This window comes from Bombina bombina, chromosome 2 (assembly GCF_027579735.1).
Source record: "Bombina bombina isolate aBomBom1 chromosome 2, aBomBom1.pri, whole genome shotgun sequence".
Lineage (NCBI taxonomy): Eukaryota > Metazoa > Chordata > Amphibia > Anura > Bombinatoridae > Bombina > Bombina bombina.
In genome coordinates, this window is record NC_069500.1 from 813,436,284 (window position 1) to 813,456,800 (window position 20,517).

Sequence of the window (20,517 nt, forward strand, 5' to 3'; positions counted from 1 at the left end):
TGCTCCCAGATAACTTCACGTGCACGAGCACAGTGTTATCTATATTTAACACGTGAACCTTCACCCTATAGTTGTGAAAAACTGTTAAAATGCATTCTGAAAAGAGGTGGCCTTTAAGGTCTAAGAAATTAGCATATGAACCTCCTAGGTTAAGCTTTCAATTAAGAATACCAAGAGACAAAGCAAAATTGATGATAAAAGGAAATGGAAAATGTTTAAAATTACATGCTCTATCTGAATCATGAAAGTTTATTTGGCCTGGACTGTCCCTTTAAGGCCATCAGTTTCTATTGCTGGGTTTGCTGCTTCCTCATCATTTTAGTTACATACACTGAGATTACTAGTTTTTGCGGTAACAGGGGTGCATTGCTAACGAGCATTTTTTTCTCACCGCTCACTTAAGACAACGCTGGTATTACAGGTTTTTTTAAAACCCGGCGTTTAACCGCAAAAAAGTGAGCGTAGAGCAAAATTTAGCTCCACATCTCACCTCAATACAAGTGTTGCTTACAGTAGCTGGCAAAACGTGCTCGTGCACGATTTCCCCATAGGAATCAATCGGTGCACGATTTCCCCATAGGAATCAATGGGGCAGAATCGGCTGAAAAAAAACTAACACCTGCAAAAGCAGCGTTCATCTCCTAACGCAGCCCCATTGATTCCTATTGGAAAACAAAAGTTTTGTCTACACCTAACACCCTAACATGAACCCAGAGCCTAAACACCCCTAATCTTACACTGATTAACCCCCTAATCTGCAGCCCCTGAACATCGCCGACACCTACATTATATTATTAACCCTAATCTGCCGCTCCGGACACCTCCCGCCACCTACATTATCCCTATGAACCTCTAATCTGCTGCCCCCAACATCGCTGACACCTACTTTTTATTTATTAACCCCTACTCTGCCCCCCGCCCATAATCTGCCGCCGCCAACGTCACGCCACTATAATAAAGTTATTAACCCCTAAATCTAAGTCTAAACCTAACCCCTAACCCTAACACCCCCCTAATTTAAATTTAATTTAATAAATCTAAAGAAAATTACTACAATTAACTACATTATTCCTATTTAAAACTAAGACTTACCTGTAAAATAAACCCTAAGCTAGCTACAATATAACTAATAGTTACATTGTAGCCATCTCAGGGTTTATTTTATTTTACAGGCAACTTTGTATTTATTTTAACTAGGTTCAATAGTTATTAAATAGTTATTAACTATTTAATAGCTACCTAGTTAAATAAGTACAAATTTACCTGTAAAATAAACCATAACCTAAGTTACAATTACACCTAACACTGCACTATCATTAAATTAATTGACTAAATTACCTACAATTAAACTACAATTAAATTAAATAAACTAAAGTACGGAGAAAAAAAATTACAGAAAAAAAATAAAATAATTACAAGAATTTTAAAACTAATTACACCTAATCTAATCCCCCTAATAAAATAAAAAAGCCCCCCAAATAATAAAAATCCCTAACCCTATACTAAATACAAATAGCCCTTAAAAGGGCTTTTTGCGGGGCATTGCCCCAAAGTAATCAGCTCTTTTACCTGTAAAAAAAAAAAAATACAATACCCCCCCAACATTAAAACCCACCACCCACACACCCAACCCTACTCTAAAACCCCACCCAATCCCGCCCCTTAATAAAACCTAACACTAACCACTTGAAGATCACCCAGAGTGGAGCGGGTCCATCTTGAAGCCAGCCGACGCGGAGCATTCATCCAGACCGACGACTACACGACGAATGATGGTTCCTTTAAATGACGTCATCCAAGATGGCGTCCCTTGAATTCTGATTGGCTGTTCCAATCAGCCAATAGAATGCGAGCTCAATCCTATAGGATTTTTCCTATCTTAATTCCGATTGGTTGATAGAATCCTATCAGCCAATCGGAATTCAAGGGACGCCATCTTGCATGACGTCATTTAAAGGAACCATCATTTGTCGTGTAGTCGTCGGTCTGGATGATGCTCCACGTCAGCTGGCTTCAAGATGGACCCCGCTCCGCTCCGGATGGATGAAGATAGAAGATGCCCATCTGGATGAAGACTTCTGGCCGTCTGGAGGTCCTCTTCTGCCCGGAATGGATGAAGACTTCTGCCCCTCTGGAGGACCACTTTTGCCCGGCTGGGTGAAGACGTCTCACGGTAGGGTGATCTTCAAGGGGTTAGTGTTTAGGTTTTATTAAGGGGGGATTGGGTGGGTTTTAGAGTAGGCTTGGGTGTGTGGGTGGTGGGTTTTAATGTTGGGGGGTATTGTATTTTGTTTTACAGGTAAAAGAGCTGATTACTTTGGGCAATGCCCCGCAAAAAGCCCTTTTAGTGTTTGTAATTTAGCAAATTAATTTTAATTATAGTGTAGTGTTAGGTGTAATTGTAACTTAGGTTAGGGTTTATTTTACAGGTAAATTTGTACTTATTTTAACTAGGAAGTTATTAAATAGTTAATAACTATTTAATAACTATTCTACCTAGTTAAAATAAATACAAAGTTGCCTGTAAAATAAAAATAAACCCTGAGACTATTAGTTATATTGCAGCTATCTTAGGGTTTATTTTATAGGTAAGTATTTAGTTTTAAATAGGAATAATTTATTTAATTTTAGTAATTTTATTTCGTTTTATTTCAATTATATTTAAGTTTGGGGGGGTTAGACTTAGGGGTTAGACTTAGGTTTAGGGGTTAATAAATTTAACATAGTAGCAGCGACATTTGGGGGCTGCAGATTAGGGGTTAATAATTGTAGGTAGGTGTCGATGTTAGGGACGGCAGATTAGGGGTTAATAAAATTTAACTGTAAGGCGTGAGTACGGCGGTTTAGGGGTTAATATATTTATTAAAGTGGCGGCGATGTTTAGGGGTTAAAAATTGTATTTTAGTGTTTGCGATGTGGGGGGGGGGGGGCTCGGGTTAAGGGGTTAATAGGTAGTTTATGGGTGTTAGTGTACTTTTTAGCACTTTAGTTAAGAGTTTTAGGTTACGGCGTTAGCCCATAAAACTCTTAACCTACTGACTTTTAAATGCGGTAGGAGCCTTGACAGGAGAGGGTCTACCGTCTCACTTCTTCCAAGACTCGTAATACCGGCGTTATGCAAGTCCCATTGAAAAGATAGGATACGCAATTTACGTAAGGGGATTTGCGGTAAGCTCGAGTCGCGGAAGAAAAGTGAGCGGTACCTGCCAGACTCGTAATACCAGCAGGCGTTAAAAAGCAGCTGAAAAAAGGGACCTGTCAACACTGCTTTTTAAGGCTAACACAAGACTCGTAATCTAGCCGATAGTCTTTCTGACCAGTTTGCTGATGATTCTGCCAGTTAAAAATTTTTGAACAGAGTTGCTTAAATGCGCTAATACTTTCATTTCTATAGCGCTTATTGACATTATTAAAAAGAAATCTAAGAGTATATGTTTGGCAGTTCTTTCCAGATGGGCTTTATGGTTAAAGTCCTGGTCTGCTGATATGGTTTCTAAATTGAGGCTTCTATCTTTCTCTTTTCAGGGAAAGATTTGTTTGGTTCTGGTTTGTATTTGGATTCTATAATTTCTACTGTGCCTGGAGGTAAATGAGTTTTTCTTCCTCAGGACAAAAAGTCCAAGGGCAAATCTAAGGTTTCTAATCATTTTCATTCCTTTTGTTAGAATTGGGAACATAAATCTGCTTCTACTCTCAGAAACAAAGTTCCGCAGACTCTGCTTGGAAGCCAGGTCTAAGCAGTCTAAAAACTCTACTCCCTCATACAAGTCTGCACAAAGTTACCGCCCCCAATCCAAAGACTCTGGTATGGAGCAGATAGTGATTTTTTTAAGAGGTTTGGTTTCAGTCTGTTCAGTATCCTTGGTTCTAAATTTAGTTTCTCAGGGTTACCTAATGGGTTTCAGAAACAAGGCCTCCCAGAGAAAGGCTTCTTCTGTCCAATGTTCCAAAAGATCTTATGAAGGCAATTGCTTTTTGTCAGTTTTGGATCTGGAAAACTATGGTAGTGATTGTTCCTGTTCCTTTGTTGGAACAGGGTATGGGGTTTTATTCAAATATCTTCATTGTTCCAAAGAAGGAAGGAACTTTCAGAATTGGTTTTGGATCTAAAAGCTCTGAAGAGGTTTCTCAGAGTTCGGAATATTCTGCCTCTTGTTCAGCAAGGTCAATCCACAATTGATTTAAAAAATGCTTACATTCATATGCTATTCCATTTACTGATTTTTACATGAGGCCTCTTCAGTTTTGTTTACTTTGGTAATGGTGCAGGGATCATACCCAGCTGTCTCAAAAGACTTATTTGGATCACAGAAAAAGTCAGTCCCTTTCTTGGTGGCTGAATCATCAGCTTACTATGAAGGGGGCTTCTTTTCTTCATCCTATTTAGTCTGTGATCACTACAAAAGCAAGTGTTTCAGGTTGGGGTCCAATCTGGGGGCCTCAAAGGGCACAAGGAGTGTGGTCTCCTCAGGAGGTGAGGTTGCCAATAAATATTTTGGAACTCCATGCAATCTTCAGGGCCCTTCAGAGCTGGTCTCTGTTGAAAATGGAGTCTCCTCTCCATTATCAGTCAGACAATGTCATAGCAGTGGCCTATATCGATCACCAGGGGAGAAATCACAGTTCCCTGTCAACAAGAGAGGTATCTAAAATTCTCTCCTGGCAGAGGTCAATTGTCTGATTTTTGCAGTTCATATTGCAGGAGTGAACAACTGGGAAGCAGTCCCTTCACACAGGGGAGTGGTCTCTTCATCTGGATGTTTTCAATCAGTTTGTGAATCTTTGAGGTCTTCAAGAGATAGATCTGATGGAATCTCATTTGAGCAACAAACTTCCCAGGTATTTTATGAGGTTCAGGGGTCCTCATGTGGAATTTGTGGATGCTCTAGTAGCTCCATATTCTTTTCAAGTAGCCTATGTTTTTCTCCACTGGTTCTTCTGCTCATAATGATTGCCAGAATAATGTAAGTCAGTAATTATGATTGCTCTGACTTGGCCTCACAGGGCTTGGTTTGGGGATCTGGCTCAGCTGTCCAGTTGTCCGTCATGGCATCTACCTCTGCGTTCAGACCTTCTGTTGCAAGGTCCATTTTTCCATCCAGATCGCAAATCTCTAAGCTTGATGGCATGCAGATTGAATGACTAGTCCTTAGACAGAGAGGTTTTTCTGATTCTTTGTTGATACTTTGATTCATGCTCGCAAGCCTGTGACTAGGAAGATCTGTCATTTCTTTGAGTGTGGATCATGGTTTTTTCCTGGCATTCTTTTAGAATTACTAGGATTCTGCAGTTTCTGCAAGAAGGTTTGGATAAGGGCATCTCTGTCAGTTCCTTGAAGGGTTAGATTGCTAATCTTCCTGACATTCAGGGCTAGATTACTAGTGGATTTGCCCCTTTCCGGGTGTGATAATTGACCAATCATTACAAGTGGCTGGTTATTGCTACCGCAACCTCCCAGTAGCAATCAGTGCTCAGAAAATTAACCAGAGATCTGATCTCTGGTTAATTTTTAAAAGTGCCCCCAAATGCCTTCAAAATAGAGGGCATTATAGTTTTGGGGTCTAAAGTTGGCGGGAGTGGGGTGTTAGAAAAAAAAACACACTGAAAAGTTTCTTTACATTCCGGTCTATTGGAACTGTGTGTTCCCAGTAAATATATATGTATATGCTTATATAGATGTATATTTATGTGTTAAAGTGATGGTAAATCGAACTATAGTTGAGTTAATATTTTAGAAGTATTACTTAATATAAGCACAGTGATGCTTTTTGTTTTTTTTAAATATACTTTTATTCTTATAAAATTTTCATTTATAAATGTGGCCTAATAACCTGTTCCCTGACTGCCTCCCTGTTAGAATTTCAGAAATCTCTGTTTGATTGACAGGTGCATCATCCAATTGGGACTGCACCATACGCCCTATGTAAATCTAGTATTAGCACGCTCCCGTGCTTGGAGTTTTCAATGGCATCAGCAGAACTTCAATTGCGCAAGTTCAGTTGCAGCCACGATCTCGCCGCTGCTTATAGTAAAAACGCTACATTACCCTGTCAGTATCTTTCACAAATTCACTGTTTAAAGCAGCGCAGAAGACAGTACTAAAGAATCCCCCCATGAGCCCCCCCCCAAACGTGCTTATTATCTAAGTACCAGCAAATAAAAGTGCTATTAAATTAAAAATTATTACTGCACCCGTTTAAACTTTTCACCAAGCAGTGACTGGGTAATGTAGTGTGTTACTATAAGCAGCTGCGAGATTGTGGCTGCAACTGAACTTGCGCAGTTGAAGTTCTGCTGATGCCATTGAAAACTCCAAGCACGGGAGCGTGCTAATACCAGATTTACATAGGGCGTATGGTGCAGTCCCGATTGGATGATGCACCTGTCAATCAAACAGAGATTTCTGAAATTCTAACAGGGAGGCAGTCAGGGAACAGGTAACAGAGCGCATTTATAAATGAAAATTTTATAAGAAAAAAAGTATATTTAAAAAAAACAAAAGCATCACTGTGCTTATATTAAGTAATACTTCTAAAATATTAACTCAACTATAGTTAGATTTACCATCACTTTAAGATGTGTATTTATACATAAATATATATGTATATTATCATATACATCTATATTTACAAATGCTGCCATTGCTGATGGCATCAGAACGAGGCTCCCATGGGAGCCTATGAATACACACTCTTGTGAGAGCAATGCTTCCCAGAAATGCTGTTATTGGATTGCCAGCGTACATTAGCGTACACTGGTATTACACAGAGGAGCGCAATATTGCTTTCTTGAAAGCGATATTTAGCGCGCCACTTGTAATTTGGCCCTCATTGTTTTGTTCAGGCATTGGATAGAATCAAGCTTATTATTAAGCCAATTTCTCCTCCTTGGAATCTCAATTTTTTAAAAGTGCCCCAAATGCCCTCAAAATAGAGGGCATTATAGTTTTTTTTTTAATAAAAAAAAAAATATATTAATTTTTTAATATAAAAAAAAAAACCCCAACTGCACTAGAAAGTTTTTGGGGTCTAAAATTGGTGGGAGTGGGGTGTAAGAAAAAAAAAGAAAAGTGCCTATACATTGAGGTCTATGGGAACTGTGTGTTCCCTGTAAATATACATGTATATCCCTGCTTACATATATATTTATGTGTTTATATGTGTATATACACAAAGATATATATGTATATAAGGAAATACATATATATTTAAACATGGTGCCCATCACTGCACTACTTACCCTGAGGTGTGCGAGGTTCTGATGCAATCTGTAATGGCATCAGAATGAGGCTCCCATAGGAGCCTATGGAAGTGCAGTCTCGTGAGTGCAATGCTTCCCAGCAATGTGAATGCGAGCTCAAGTTTGCATTGCGAATAACTTGTAATTATGTGCGCTGGTATGGCAAAGTGGAGCGCTAATATCACTTGCTCGCAAGCCATATTTAGCGCTCCACTTTTAATCTGGCCCTCTGTGTTTATCTAAAATATATAGATATGGTGTGTGGAAGCACACCAATCCTCAAGGGGGCGCTCTCAATCAAAACAAATGTAACACAATGTACAGGTGGCCCTCGTTTTACAACGGTTCAATTTACACCGTTTCAGAATAACAACCTTTTTTCCAGTCATGTGACTGCTATTGAGAAGCAGTGCATTTATTAAAATAGCCAGTAGGCGGAGCTGTCCGCTTGTGTTGCAGCAAAGCCAAGCAAGCTGAAAGTAATCAGTTTAACCAGACCTGAGCTATCGAGCAGATTTCAAAGGAACAAGATCTTCCTGTCTATAAATCAGTCCAGATTGGAATGCATAGAAAGAACTATTTGCAGAAAAATCCAAGTGAAGTCTGTGTTGTGTGATTATTTTATTAGGTTTATAATGCTGTTTAGCAAATGTTTTTGTTCATTTAACTTAGTTTAATTATTTATTCTGTGTTGTGTGATGATTTTATTAGGTTTATAATGCTTTTTAGCAAATGTTTTTGTTCATTTAACTTAGTGTACTTATTTATTATGTGTTGTGTGATTATTTTATTAGGTTTATAATGCTGTTTAGCATTTAAAGTTTTCATTTCAAAGCTTTACAAATAATGTATTAGGTGTTACTTATGCCAATTATGAGAGGGGCCTGGAACCTATCTCCCTCACTTCCCATTGACTTACATTATAAACTGGGTTTCAATTTACAACAGTTTCGATTTACAACCATTCCTTCTGGAACCTAACCCGGCGTAAACTGAGGGCTACCTGTAATAAGAACAATAATAATATATACAACAACACTCTAAAAATAAACAGCAGAAAAAACAAAAAACAAAAAAAAAGTTTTTTTTTCCCTCAGGAAACAGCCAGTTGTAGGCTGAGAAACATGTTGCTTTTAAAATAAAAATATTCTTTTTAACTAATACACTTGCTGCTGGATTTTATCGGGGAATCCATCTATACTCCTACATCAGCTTTGGGAGCTTTCTTATTTACTGAAACCTTTGAAACAGTCATCTGGGCGGCTGAGAAGTCCCAGTCTGTGTATATTGCACCTGGAGGTGCTTTGCTACATGTAAGTGTGCATATTCCCTGTATACACATACACTTGTACAAACTGTACTGGGCTATGTTGGCTCTTTATCCTCCCCTTTAGGAACCAGGAGGACCTCACTGGTGAAGAAGTACTACAGAATTATCTCTGCGTCTGTTCAGTTTGCTGGGTAACTGTGAGGTTCCAGTCTGCTTCCTTGCGCTTTTTGGTGCTATTCGTTTGTGAGTATTAGTCTTGCATATCTCGCTTGTCCCTTGGTATTGTGGTATTAGGCCATTGGGCGCCTCTGTATTTCTTTTTTCAGACCTCTATGTTTATATTACTTGTATTTTGGGACTTCATTTTGCTCTGACAATTATCCTATTGAGCCTTCTTTTTTATGTTTGTTAACGTCTCCATTTTTTTTAGAACTTATCTGTCTTGTTTTAATTATTTACAGTACTGGTCTCTAAATTTAATTCATTGAAATGTATGGTATGTGTTTAATTAATCTATTTTCTGCTCTAAATATTTTTCAAGTTGCATTTAGTACAAAACTTTAAACTCTACTCTGTTAATATTCATCACAGTTGCCAGGATTTGAAAAAATAAAATTCAAGGGTGCTGTGCTTAAAGAGACAGTCTACATCAAAATAATGTTTTGTTTAAAAAGATAGATAATCCCTTTATTACCCATTTGCCAGTTTTGCATAAACAACCCTGAAATATTCATATACTTTTTACATCTGTGATTACCTTGTATTTAAGCCTCTGCCGGCTGCCCCTTATCTCAGTTCTTTTGACAGACTTGTACTTTAGCCAATCAGTGCTGCTGACTCATCTAGAACGCAGAGGGAGTTAGCACAATGTCACCTATATGACACACATGAACTAGCACTGTCTAACTGTGAAAAACTGTCAGAATGAGATAACTGGCAGCCTTCAAGGGCTTAGAGATTATCATATGAGCATACTTAGTTTTAGCTTTCAACAAAGAATACTAACCTCTAAACTGCAGTGTATTCATGTATGTCAAATCACCAAATTAAATACATTATTTTCCTTTCCTGCTATTCTGATATAAAGTTCAGGAGACTCTGTTACTACAATATGGGGACACATATATAGACTCATGTCTGATTCCCATAGGCAGACATTCAAGCCAAGCTCGTACGCAGATTTTTACAAGAATCCCAGAACTGTTCCAAAAAAATCGGGACAGTTGGTCCTATACTTTGATCCTTGTATGACTTTTGCTGGGGCTTCCTCACTAAATGAAAATTTCAAATGGTCCATGTCCCACTAACATATGGCACGTTATGTATTCGTTTTTGTGTGTGTACAATTAAAATAGATTTCAATTTTGTGTAACTCAATAGCTAGTATTCTTTATTGACTCTAAAACTTGACTCTTATTTTCTTAATTTTCTTAAAGGGACAGTCTAGTCAAAATTAAACTTTCATTATTCAGATAGGACTTGTAATTTTAAGCAACTTTTCAATTTACTTTTATCATCAAATTTGCTTTTTTCTCTTGGTATTTTTAGTTTAAACTAAACATAGGTAGGCTCATATGCTAATTTCTAAGCCTTTGAGGGCTGCCTCTTATGACATGCTTTTTAAATTCCTTTTCAACACAAAGAGACAGAAAGTACACGTGGGCCATATAGATAACACTGTGTTCAGGCACAGGGGGGTATTTAAGATGTAGCACAAAACAATGCTAAATGCAAGACAATAGATAATAAACGGTCACAGTCATGTGATCAGGGGGCTTGAAGAAGGTTCCTAGATACAAGGTAATCACAGAGGTAAAAAGTATTTTATTATAACTGTGCTTGTTATGCAAAACTGGGGAATGGGTAATAAAGGGATTATCTTTTAAAACAATAACAATTCTATTGTAGACTGTCCCTTTAACAGCTAATAAAAATAAAAAAAATCATCTGCATATTATTATGACTGTTTGCTTTCAATACATCATTCTACCTAACATTAAAGGGGCATTAAACACGAAAAAGGTTTTATCAACCTCCCTCTAATTATTAATGGGTGCCACCATTTTCGAACCTATGGAATGGAATGCAGTGAAAGCTAGATTTCAACATGGCACCACCCAAGACTACTGGAAATGACTATGCTTGTAAAATGTATTTGATATTTAGTGTCCCTTTAAAGCAATATAGAGCAGTGGCCCTGGCATTTAAGGCTAGTTCAGAATATTTTATGCTTGGGAAATAATTTATCTAAATGTTAATAAATCATTAGAAATCCTAAAACATTTTTAAAAAATGTGTGAAACCTTTCTACGCACTATTATTTCTTGTTGTGTACATATGGTTAAAATGCTCTGCATATGTTCATGTAAGCACACCTTAAAGGGACACTCAAACAAAATTAAACTTTTATTATTCAGATAGAGCATGCCATTTTAAACAACTTTCCAATTTACTTCTATTAACGAAATGTGCACAGTCTTTTTATATTTAAACTTTTTGAGTCACCAGCTCCTACTGAGCATGTGCAAGAATAAGTGTGTATGCGTTTGTGAATGGCTGATGGCTGTCACATGGTACGTGTAAGCGTTTGTGAATGGCTGATGACTGTCACATGGTACAGGGGGAGTGGAAAAAGACATAACTTTTAAAATTGTCCGAAAAAAAATCTACTACTCATTTGAAGTTCAGACTAAGTGCTATTGCATTGTCTTGTTATCTTGCATTTGTTGATTATGCAAATCTACTGTGTTGACTAGTCCTTTAAAGCCAAAAATGTTTTGCTTTGGGGCACTCTTGGCCTACTTTTGAAATGCATGTTGTACCATAGATTTATCATATGCCTGTGACATTCCAGGAACTCTACTGTAATATAATGATATGAGAATACTGTGAACTAAGAAATACATATTATTTATTTGGAGATTGCATAGGTCTACATTACAAGTGGAGCACAAAAAAATATTAGCTAAATAGTTAAATCAATAGCTCTCCTCTTGCGCTCATATTACAAATTGAAAGTTACTTGAGCGAAAGCATTAGATGCACTACCATCTGGAGGTTGGATAGTGTAACCATGCTAACTCCCTTTGCCCTTAGATGTCTATAGGGCACTACAAAAGCCTCTTCTGGCTAGGACAACTGCCCTAAAGGCTAAGATGCATTATGAAATAATTGATATCTTTGGGAGTGCAGCCAATAAGACCACATAGGTACATACATGTTTCTTCAGTATAAGCTCTGATACATGACATTAAAGGGAGAGTACACCGTAAAATAGTTTTTCCCTTAATGTATTTTCAATGAGATGTTATATCAGCTGCAGAGTATAAAATGTATGAGAAATTGTATTTTCAAGTTTATTTGTGTATATGAATTAGCTGGTTTTGTGCTTTTAAACCACAACCTATAGAAATGGGTCTAGCTTGCAGGTGAAATCCCAGCTATACGGAATTTTATTCAGTGCTATAATAAATAAAATCAGATCTCATTATGTTATCACTTTGTGTACACAGACTTGCTTCCTTATCTTATATCTTTTAGAGAGAACACTGGAAATGTAATATTTTATTACCTAACTATCCTGTACCCTGCTGGCTATGTTTACTTAAGCTTGTCAATAGCCTAGACTACAGTATTGTAACTTTCAATACAGCTGGGGATACCACAGGCTAAATTTGCTATTTCAAATGCTGAAATAAGGGTAAACAAGCTACTTGTAAACAATATAATACACTCCAGCAGGTAAAATAGATCATTGGGAACAATTTAAAGGGGAGAAAATGTTGGGCTAAACTGTCCCCTTAAACATTTATCTCTTACCTCATAAGTCAGTTGCTTTACCCCTGAGCTATATTTTCTTTCAATAAACTTGCTTTTCTTCTCATTATGTTTTACAAGTGGAGCTCCATCCTGTTAATTAAGGGTCAGACTTGCATCGTAGTGTACATGTTAAAGGGATTTTAAGTGCACTTGTTATCCAATAGTAGAGTCTTGAAACAGTCCTTTGTTGTTTGTTGATGTATACTACTGGAACCAACTCATCATGTCCACCTTCTCCTCTGTTGCTCTGAGTGCTCACCTGCCCATTTCTGCTGCTGTTACTCCAACTTGTAACAATTTTAGATAACACTCTGATGCTGTGTCATACACTCTTTCCTGCTGCTCCTCTCCTGCTCTGGATGACTGTCTGCTCATATGTGCTGCTGTCCAGCTGCTCATGATATTCTAAAGATGTTCCCATTGGAAATAATGGAACACATTTTGTTTAAAACAAACTAATCCTGAGTAAAATGGAAAAACATAAAACATCTGACAATGTTTAGTCCAAAAACACATTTTTTTTGGTGTTTATATCCAATTTAAATTTGAAGGTTCTTATAGACGATTAAAGTGATTGTAAATCTGAGCGTTTAACAAACGCTAATATTTACCATCACTAAAAATAAAGTTGAGTTTAAGTGATTCATTATTTAAAAAGGGCTGCACCTCTAAACCAATAGCCATGTTAGGATACAGAACACTGTCAGCTGACATACATGGCTATTGGTTTAGAGGTGCAAACGTCACTTCATTGGTAGAAGAGCGCTGTGCCGTGGTCTGCTGGGCTCGCTGAGTTTAGCGAGGTGCAGTGGCACAGTCAGGGTGAGTAGCACCCTTTTTTAATAACTGATCACTTAAACTCAGATTTATTTTTTGTGATGGTAAAAATCCTAGCGTTTGTTAAACGCTCAGATTAACCATCACTTTAAGTTGGGTCATTCAGCAGTATGGTTATACATTTTCTTATGGTTTGCCATGATTATCAGCTTATCTGATTGTTGCCAGCTATGCAGACAATAAAAATAAAAATAAATAATTAAATAATTTAGGGAATGTTTTTATGAGTTCTCACCTTATTGTAAATCATTGTAGTGAGGTATGCTTAATGATTAGCTGTATTTAGACTTTGCTTATTATTTCTAAATGAGTTGTAGGTCCCATTTTAAAAATGTTTTAATGTTTTTTAAAGGGACAGTCTAGACCTTATACTTATTCTTCATTACTTATTGTTACATACCAGACAAGCATCTTGCAACTGGTTCCACATCTATAAGCTTGTAAGAAGTACATGAAGCTTTTAAATAATTATCGTTTGTTAGTAGTCATAAAAGGCTGCCAAGCTCCGCCCACAGCTTTCTTCTTGTCCAGTTAGCTGTTTTCTTGTATGACAGTTTAGCAGTGCACGTTTAATATTTTTCAGTTAGCTATTTCAAATTGCACATGCACAAATCAGCGGGTGCGAGTAGGAAAACTTATTTAAGAGTCAATCGTGATTAGAGAAAGATAACATAGCGAAATATACTTGCACTAGGTAGGAGGAGCTAGGTGGCTATTTTTGTTTCCAAACAAATGATGAATATGTAAATGTTTCATGTACTTCTCACAAGCTTATATGTGGCACCAGTTACATGATGCTTTTCTGGTATGTAACAATAAGTAATCAAATCAAATTATACATACAATATGAATATAAAATCGTAATATTCTTACACCTGTCATAAGAGTACCAGGTCTACGGTAAAAATAATGAACTAGTTAATTACACACACACATATATATTAAAGTTATACTAATACACATGCTAAATTATTACTTTGTTACATTTTATAATAGTGTGATCACTAGTAGCCTCTAAATTTGTTAGGCTTTGTGGTAAATCTGTGTTAATTATGTATTGCACATAAAAAACAATTCAGTCATTTGTTGGCAGTGGGTTTATTAATGTGTATATGTGTTTTTTATTAATGGTTTCTGGTTTTACTGCAATTCTCTGAGAGACCTAAAATGAGTTGAAAATAACAACTATTTTAACTACACTTACATGCTGAGAATGGCAATTTTATATATAGAGATAGTTTTACTCAAAATCATTGGGATGCCGCTTATACAAAACAATGATAATAAGTAGCAGATCCTCCTACTAATAAAGTACCACTGCATATCTTTTACTTTTCAAATGGCAGCTGTAGACCTTAGCTTGAAGCAACATTTTAAATTCTAAGCTGTCAAATGGTGACAGCAGGTTTAACCTATGAGAGGAATAGCACCAGCGTTTTATATAATGTTTCCTGCATTTCCCCCCCTCCTCCTGCTTCCTCATATAGTTCATGTCACATGAAAATTCCTCCCTTATTCTGCGCTCATTTGTTACTCTATAATTCCTGTGTGTGCTTCACAAACTAAACATTCAATTTCATGCTCTCCACTTGCACAAATTGTCACATGCTTTCCTCCTACACACTGTCATTCTCTCTCTATCTCCCTCTCTTTTGCCTTGTCTCATGTTCTCTGCTGAAATCTGGGTGTAATTTGTGTTTGTCACTTGTGTTTCTCTTTAAATATTGCTTTGATGGCCTATGAGACCCTTGAGGGTTAGCAGGTTCAGGATGTATTTGCTGAAGCATTTCTTTAAAGAAAATGGTAGTTAGTTCATGATTCATGATCCATTAGAGGTGGTAAAGACAAACACTGTGGAGGACTTCAAGAATGCATAAGGCATACCCTGCAAACTAATTAAAGTGACCGTAAAATGTAAAAATGTCTCCTCCTTTAACCTCTTAAGGACATATGACGGAATTTTTCCGTCATAAAACAATTGAGCAAACTGAAAGCTGTGTCCTTAAAGGGTTAAAGGGACATGAAACCTAACATTTTTCATGATTCAAATAGAGCATGTGATTTTAAACAACTTTCCAATTTTTTCTTTATTCTGTTAGTATTCTTTATTTTTGAAGCAGCAACTATGCACTACTGGAAGCTTTCTGGAGACATCTGGTGAACCAATGAAAAGAGGCATTTTTGTGCAGCCACCAATCAGCAGCTAGCTCCCAGTAATGCATTGCTGCTCCTAAGTCTACCTAAATTTGCTTTTCAACTAAGGATATAAAGAGAATTAAACAATTTAGATAATAGAATCAAATTGGAAAGTTGTTTAAAATCGCATGTTCTGTCTGAATCATGAAATAAAAATGTTGGGTCCCTTTAATGTGTTCCCAATGATCTATTTTGCCTTCTGGAAAATAACTTCTTTAGCTTTATTCTGTCATTTGAAATAGCTGTTTTTGAGTGTTGTATCCCCGCATATACTGAACATTTCAACACTTAAAGGGCCATTACAGTAAAAAAAAATGACATACTCTAAATTGTTAGAGTATGTCATTTTAAGACTATTGACCCTGCAGTACCATGTGTTAAATCCTTGCAATGGAGTTAACAACACAGTAGAAATACCGCTTGGGACTTGTGGTGCACTGCTCGTCCAGAGCGGAAATGCTGCTCCCAATTAGCAGTGTTAGTTGCACATCTGAGTTGTACGACTAGCTCTGCTGATTGGATCAGTTCTGCTTGGGACCAACAGTGCTCCACAAGTCCTGAGCAGCACTTTTACTGTCTGATTTAGGAGTTAAACACATAGTACTGCAGGGTTGATAGTCTTAAAATTACATTCTCTAACGGATTAGAGTATTTATTTGTTTGATTATAATGACCCTTTAAGTATTTGCAATGGAAAAGCTGTGTAAACATACACAGGAGTAGAAATTACACTTCCAGTGGGGGATAGGAGAGATTTTCAGTTGTTTTCTCTAAGTATACAAAACAGAGATAAGTTAACCTCTTATGGACACATGACAGAATTTTTCCGTCATTAAACAATTGAGCAAACGGAAAGCTGTGTCCTTAAAGGGTTAAGGAGGCTTTGTGTGTATAATGAAAGGAGAATTTATCACCATGCAAGCTAAACCCATGTTAACGGGTTATGATTTCAAAAAGCAAAGCCAGCTAGTTCATATTCAAAAATAATCCTAAAGGAACAATTTCCCATTCATTTTACACTCTTCAGCAGGTAAACAAGTCATTGGAAACCCATTAAGTGGAAATTTAACAGTGCAATGTCCCTTTAAGCTTACACCACCTAAAGGTTGTTTATCACTGCTCTCACGTACTCATAACAGTGATTTAACCCCTTGATAAGCCCACAAGGAATTGATTTAGCTCCCTTGAGTTCTTACAAGTGAGATGAAGTGCACTCCACTTGGGCATTGAAGATGGAGGAGAGCACTGAGCCTGGCTACCACTGAGCAGTCAAAAGCCAGGACATTTGTTATCTTTTTAAAGTGACATGACTCTGTCACCCAGTATTTGTCAAGCTTTACCATTATCCTAAACATAGTTGCTTCCTGTGCTGTTTGCTCATTATTCTCTATATTCTCTCTCTCCTCTCTTTTTTTTATTCCCCTTCATCCTTCCTGCTGCAACCTTTCCTCTTGCTCTCTGATTTAAGCACTTTTTGACACACAGCTTCATAATTTCTGGTGCTTCTTCTCATCAATATCCCCCCTCCTCAATATACCAATTCTTTCCCTGCTCAATGTATTCCCACGCCTTCCCACACATTCTGCTCCTCTCATTATCATATCCTTCAGTTCTCTCAATCCACTTGATTTTCATATTTTCCCATTCTCTCTTCTTCTCTTTTTCTCCCTGTAACCCCCCCTCCCACGTATGCAACTCCTGCTCTCCCTCCTTCACACACAACTCTCTGTATTCCTTCACTTGCAGCTCCTGAAACTACCAGACTCTCCTGAGGACAAGTGTTCACTTTACAGCGTTCAGAGTTGCTTCAGCTTAAAGGTAGGAAACATTTATTAATTGTACATTGATAAAGTACAACAGGATCATAATAGCATACATCTGAGTATATCACAACATGTATTGCTCATCTTCACATCTTGCCTTCTACTAATGCACAGACATCAGGACATCTGGACCTCTCATATATTGCTAATACAGAGATATCAAGAGAACTTTCATCTCCTTATATACAGGCATTGCAACATATACATTTCACGCCCAGCTAATACACAGATGCACATCTGTCATATATAAAAACACGTACACGGGACACCTCTCAACTCCTAATACACAGACACATACTCCTTTAATATCTCTACATCTACATTGTACCACACACATATATATATATATATAAGATAGTTTCTGTGTACATCCTCCTAATGCACTTTCATTAGAACTTGTACTTTACCTATTGCTAATACATCAGGGAACTTACCTCTCTCTGTTGCACAGAATATTGATCTTTATTAAATGCAAGTGAATTCTTTTAGTGATTAAAGCTAATTCCAGTTCAGTTTTGGTAAATAAGGATATGATCCGGATTAATTAGTATGTGTGTTGGATGTGTGTAACACATTTATTCTCTTATGGAACAATCATTCCTCTGTTGAAGAAGGGTAAACGGATAAGGGGTAAAGCTAGATTTAGTTGGCTTTTGAAGAAAGTTCTTTTATTTCACTTTGTATATGGTTACTGATATACGGTATATATTCTTTATATATAAAAAAAATGAAGTCACTAAAAGATTCTATTTGTTTCATGTTCACTTTTAATATTTTTCTGAATTGCCTGTGTGCAGTGTTTGTAGCAAAGCTTAAAGTGAATGTCAAGTTACTAATAGTGCCCCACGGCATTGGATAGACTTTTAAAAATTAACAAGGGTTTAAAGGGACACTGTAACCAAAATTTTTCTTTCGTTATTCAGATTGAGAATGAAATTGTAAGCAACTTTCTAATTTACTCCTATTATCAAATTTTCTTCATTCTCTTGGTATCTTTATTTGAAATGCAAGAATGTAAGTTTAGATGCCGGCCCATTTTTGGTGAACAACCTGGGTTGTCCTTGCTGATTGGTGGATAAATTCATCCACCAATAAAAAAGTGCTGTCCAGAGTACTGAAACCAAAAAAAAGCTTAGATGCCTTCTTTTTCAAATAATGATAGCAAGAGAACGAAGAAAAATTGAAAATAGGAGTAAATTAGAAAGTTGCTTAAAATTTCATGCTCAATCTGAATCATGAAAGAAAAATTTTGGTTACAGTGTCCCTTTAATTCATGAAATCTTTTATATGTATATATTTTGCAGAATTTTTACCTATTTACCGCTGTGACGATAAGCGCAGCTCTCCTGCCCGCCATATTGTCAAATTGATTGACAGATGACGATTTGTAAAATAACTAATCCTTGTTTCTCCACCCCCGGGGCGTTCAGCCCGTTTGCGCAAACGTCACAGGGGAACAAGGATTGGTTCTTTAACAAATCGTCATCTGTCAATCCATTTGACAAAATGGCGAACAGGAGAGCTGCGCTTATCATCGCAGCGGTAAATAGGTAACAATTCTGCAAAATATATACATTTAAAAGATTTCATGAATTAAACCCTTGTTAATTTTTAAAAGTCTATTCAATGCCGTGGGGCACTATTAGTAACTTGATATTCACTTTAAAAGGAACATGCAACCCCAAATTTTTCTTTCATGATTCAGATAGAGCATACTGTTTTAATAACTTTCCAATTTACCTTTTTATTATCAAATTAGTTTCATTCTCTTGGTATCCTTTGTTGAAGGAGCAGCATTGCTTACTGAGAGCTAGCTGAATGCATTGGGTGAGCCAATGGCAAGAGTAGTGCATTGCTGCTCCTTAGCCTACTTTTTAAACAAAGGATACCAAAAAAAATGAAGCAAATTAGATAAAAGAAGAAAATTGGAAAATTGATTAAAATTGTATATTCTATCTGAATCAAGAAAGAACATTTTTCTGTTTTATGTCTATTTAAGAAATGCAATGTTAAATGGCAGCCACAGTATGAAGAAATGTTAAACATAAGATCAAATATCTGACAGTATAATTATTCAAGTAGAGAAGTGAAGTATTTAATAAAAGTGCTAAGGCTTTTGTGTCAAGGCAAAATTTAAAATAGATAATAACATGGGGGGCGGAGCAAGTAGCCGAGCCGGCAAGTCGCATCTCTGGTGAGCTCTACAATTGGAAACAGCCTAAACTAATTTAATTTAGTTTTTGCCCATGCTAGAGAGCAATTAATAGTCAGTGAAGGTGTAGAGATGACATAGGACCCTAAGAGAAGCAGCTTGACAACTCTGGAAATGCGATTTTAGCCTGTGTTGTTCGGCTATGCCACATGGAAACCAGAAGCCTATGGGCCGCATCTGATACTATATTACTCTCCTGGACATCGGAATCAATCAGCTGTCTACTTTGCAATCCTTATTGAAGGACAATGATTATGGAAGCACTCGAGGTGGGGATATGCAAAATACTAAAGAGCCACTTCTCTGAAATTATTACAATAACCCTGCAGTGGTTTACACTGCCGACTATACAGCATATATTCCAAGATGGCGCCAGACCACGGATGGACTCGGTTGATCTTGTGGAACCTTGCAACATGGTCGCGGACACTCAGGAGAAATTTAAGGAAGCATTTTTTTACAGAAAGGGTGGTGGATTTATGGAATGAACTTCCATTTGAGGTGGTAAACACAAAGACTGTAAAGGAATTTAAAAATGCCTGGGACATGCATAAGGCTATCCTAAGGAAAAAGTAACATGTAATATGGGTAGACTTGATGGGCCTTTTTGGTTCTTATCTACCGTAAAATTCTATGTTTCTATGAACAGAGGAGCAGTAGCACTGGTGTTGAGATGATGGCCACAGAAAACATAACTTTGACATTATCTCCAAGGAACATTACAAGACCAGACATTTAAGTTTGGAAGCGCTTCTCACCCTGGCATCTCCCTTAAATCTACCATAAATAGAAGAGGAATAGGGTGAATATATTTCTACAGTCATAGACTCTGCTTCCATGGTCTACCGAATAGGATACCCACAAGCTCCTGATTACAGGACACTTTATCTTGTTATACAAATATGAAGGGCACCAGCTGGATCCACAAGATACCATATAGGCATACTGTTCAAGCATACATATCTATACCTATTTACTGTGCAATTTTTGAATGGCTGATTCGTTGTTATATGTTTTCCAATATTATTGCTGTTTATAGTTATACACAGATGCTTCCTATGTGTAATGAGGCTAAGATATACATGTTGACAGATTATGTTCTCTATTTAATATGAAACCAT

General features: G+C 37.0%; 1 protein-coding gene across 2 annotated transcripts in view; it reads left to right on the forward strand.

Moving 5' to 3' along the window:
* Positions 1 to 8,610: 8,610 nt before the first annotated feature.
* Positions 8,611 to 20,517, forward strand: part of LOC128649664 (excitatory amino acid transporter 1) — a 98,129-nt gene continuing 86,222 nt past the window's right edge. Inside the window, exons 1-2 of one of the 2 annotated variants that reach the window (XM_053703048.1) lie at positions 8,611 to 8,752; positions 17,108 to 17,179. The gene's annotated coding sequence lies outside the window, so the exon portion shown is untranslated. The remainder of the gene's footprint in view (positions 8,753 to 17,107; positions 17,180 to 20,517) is intronic. The other variant, XM_053703047.1, reaches the window with a different exon arrangement.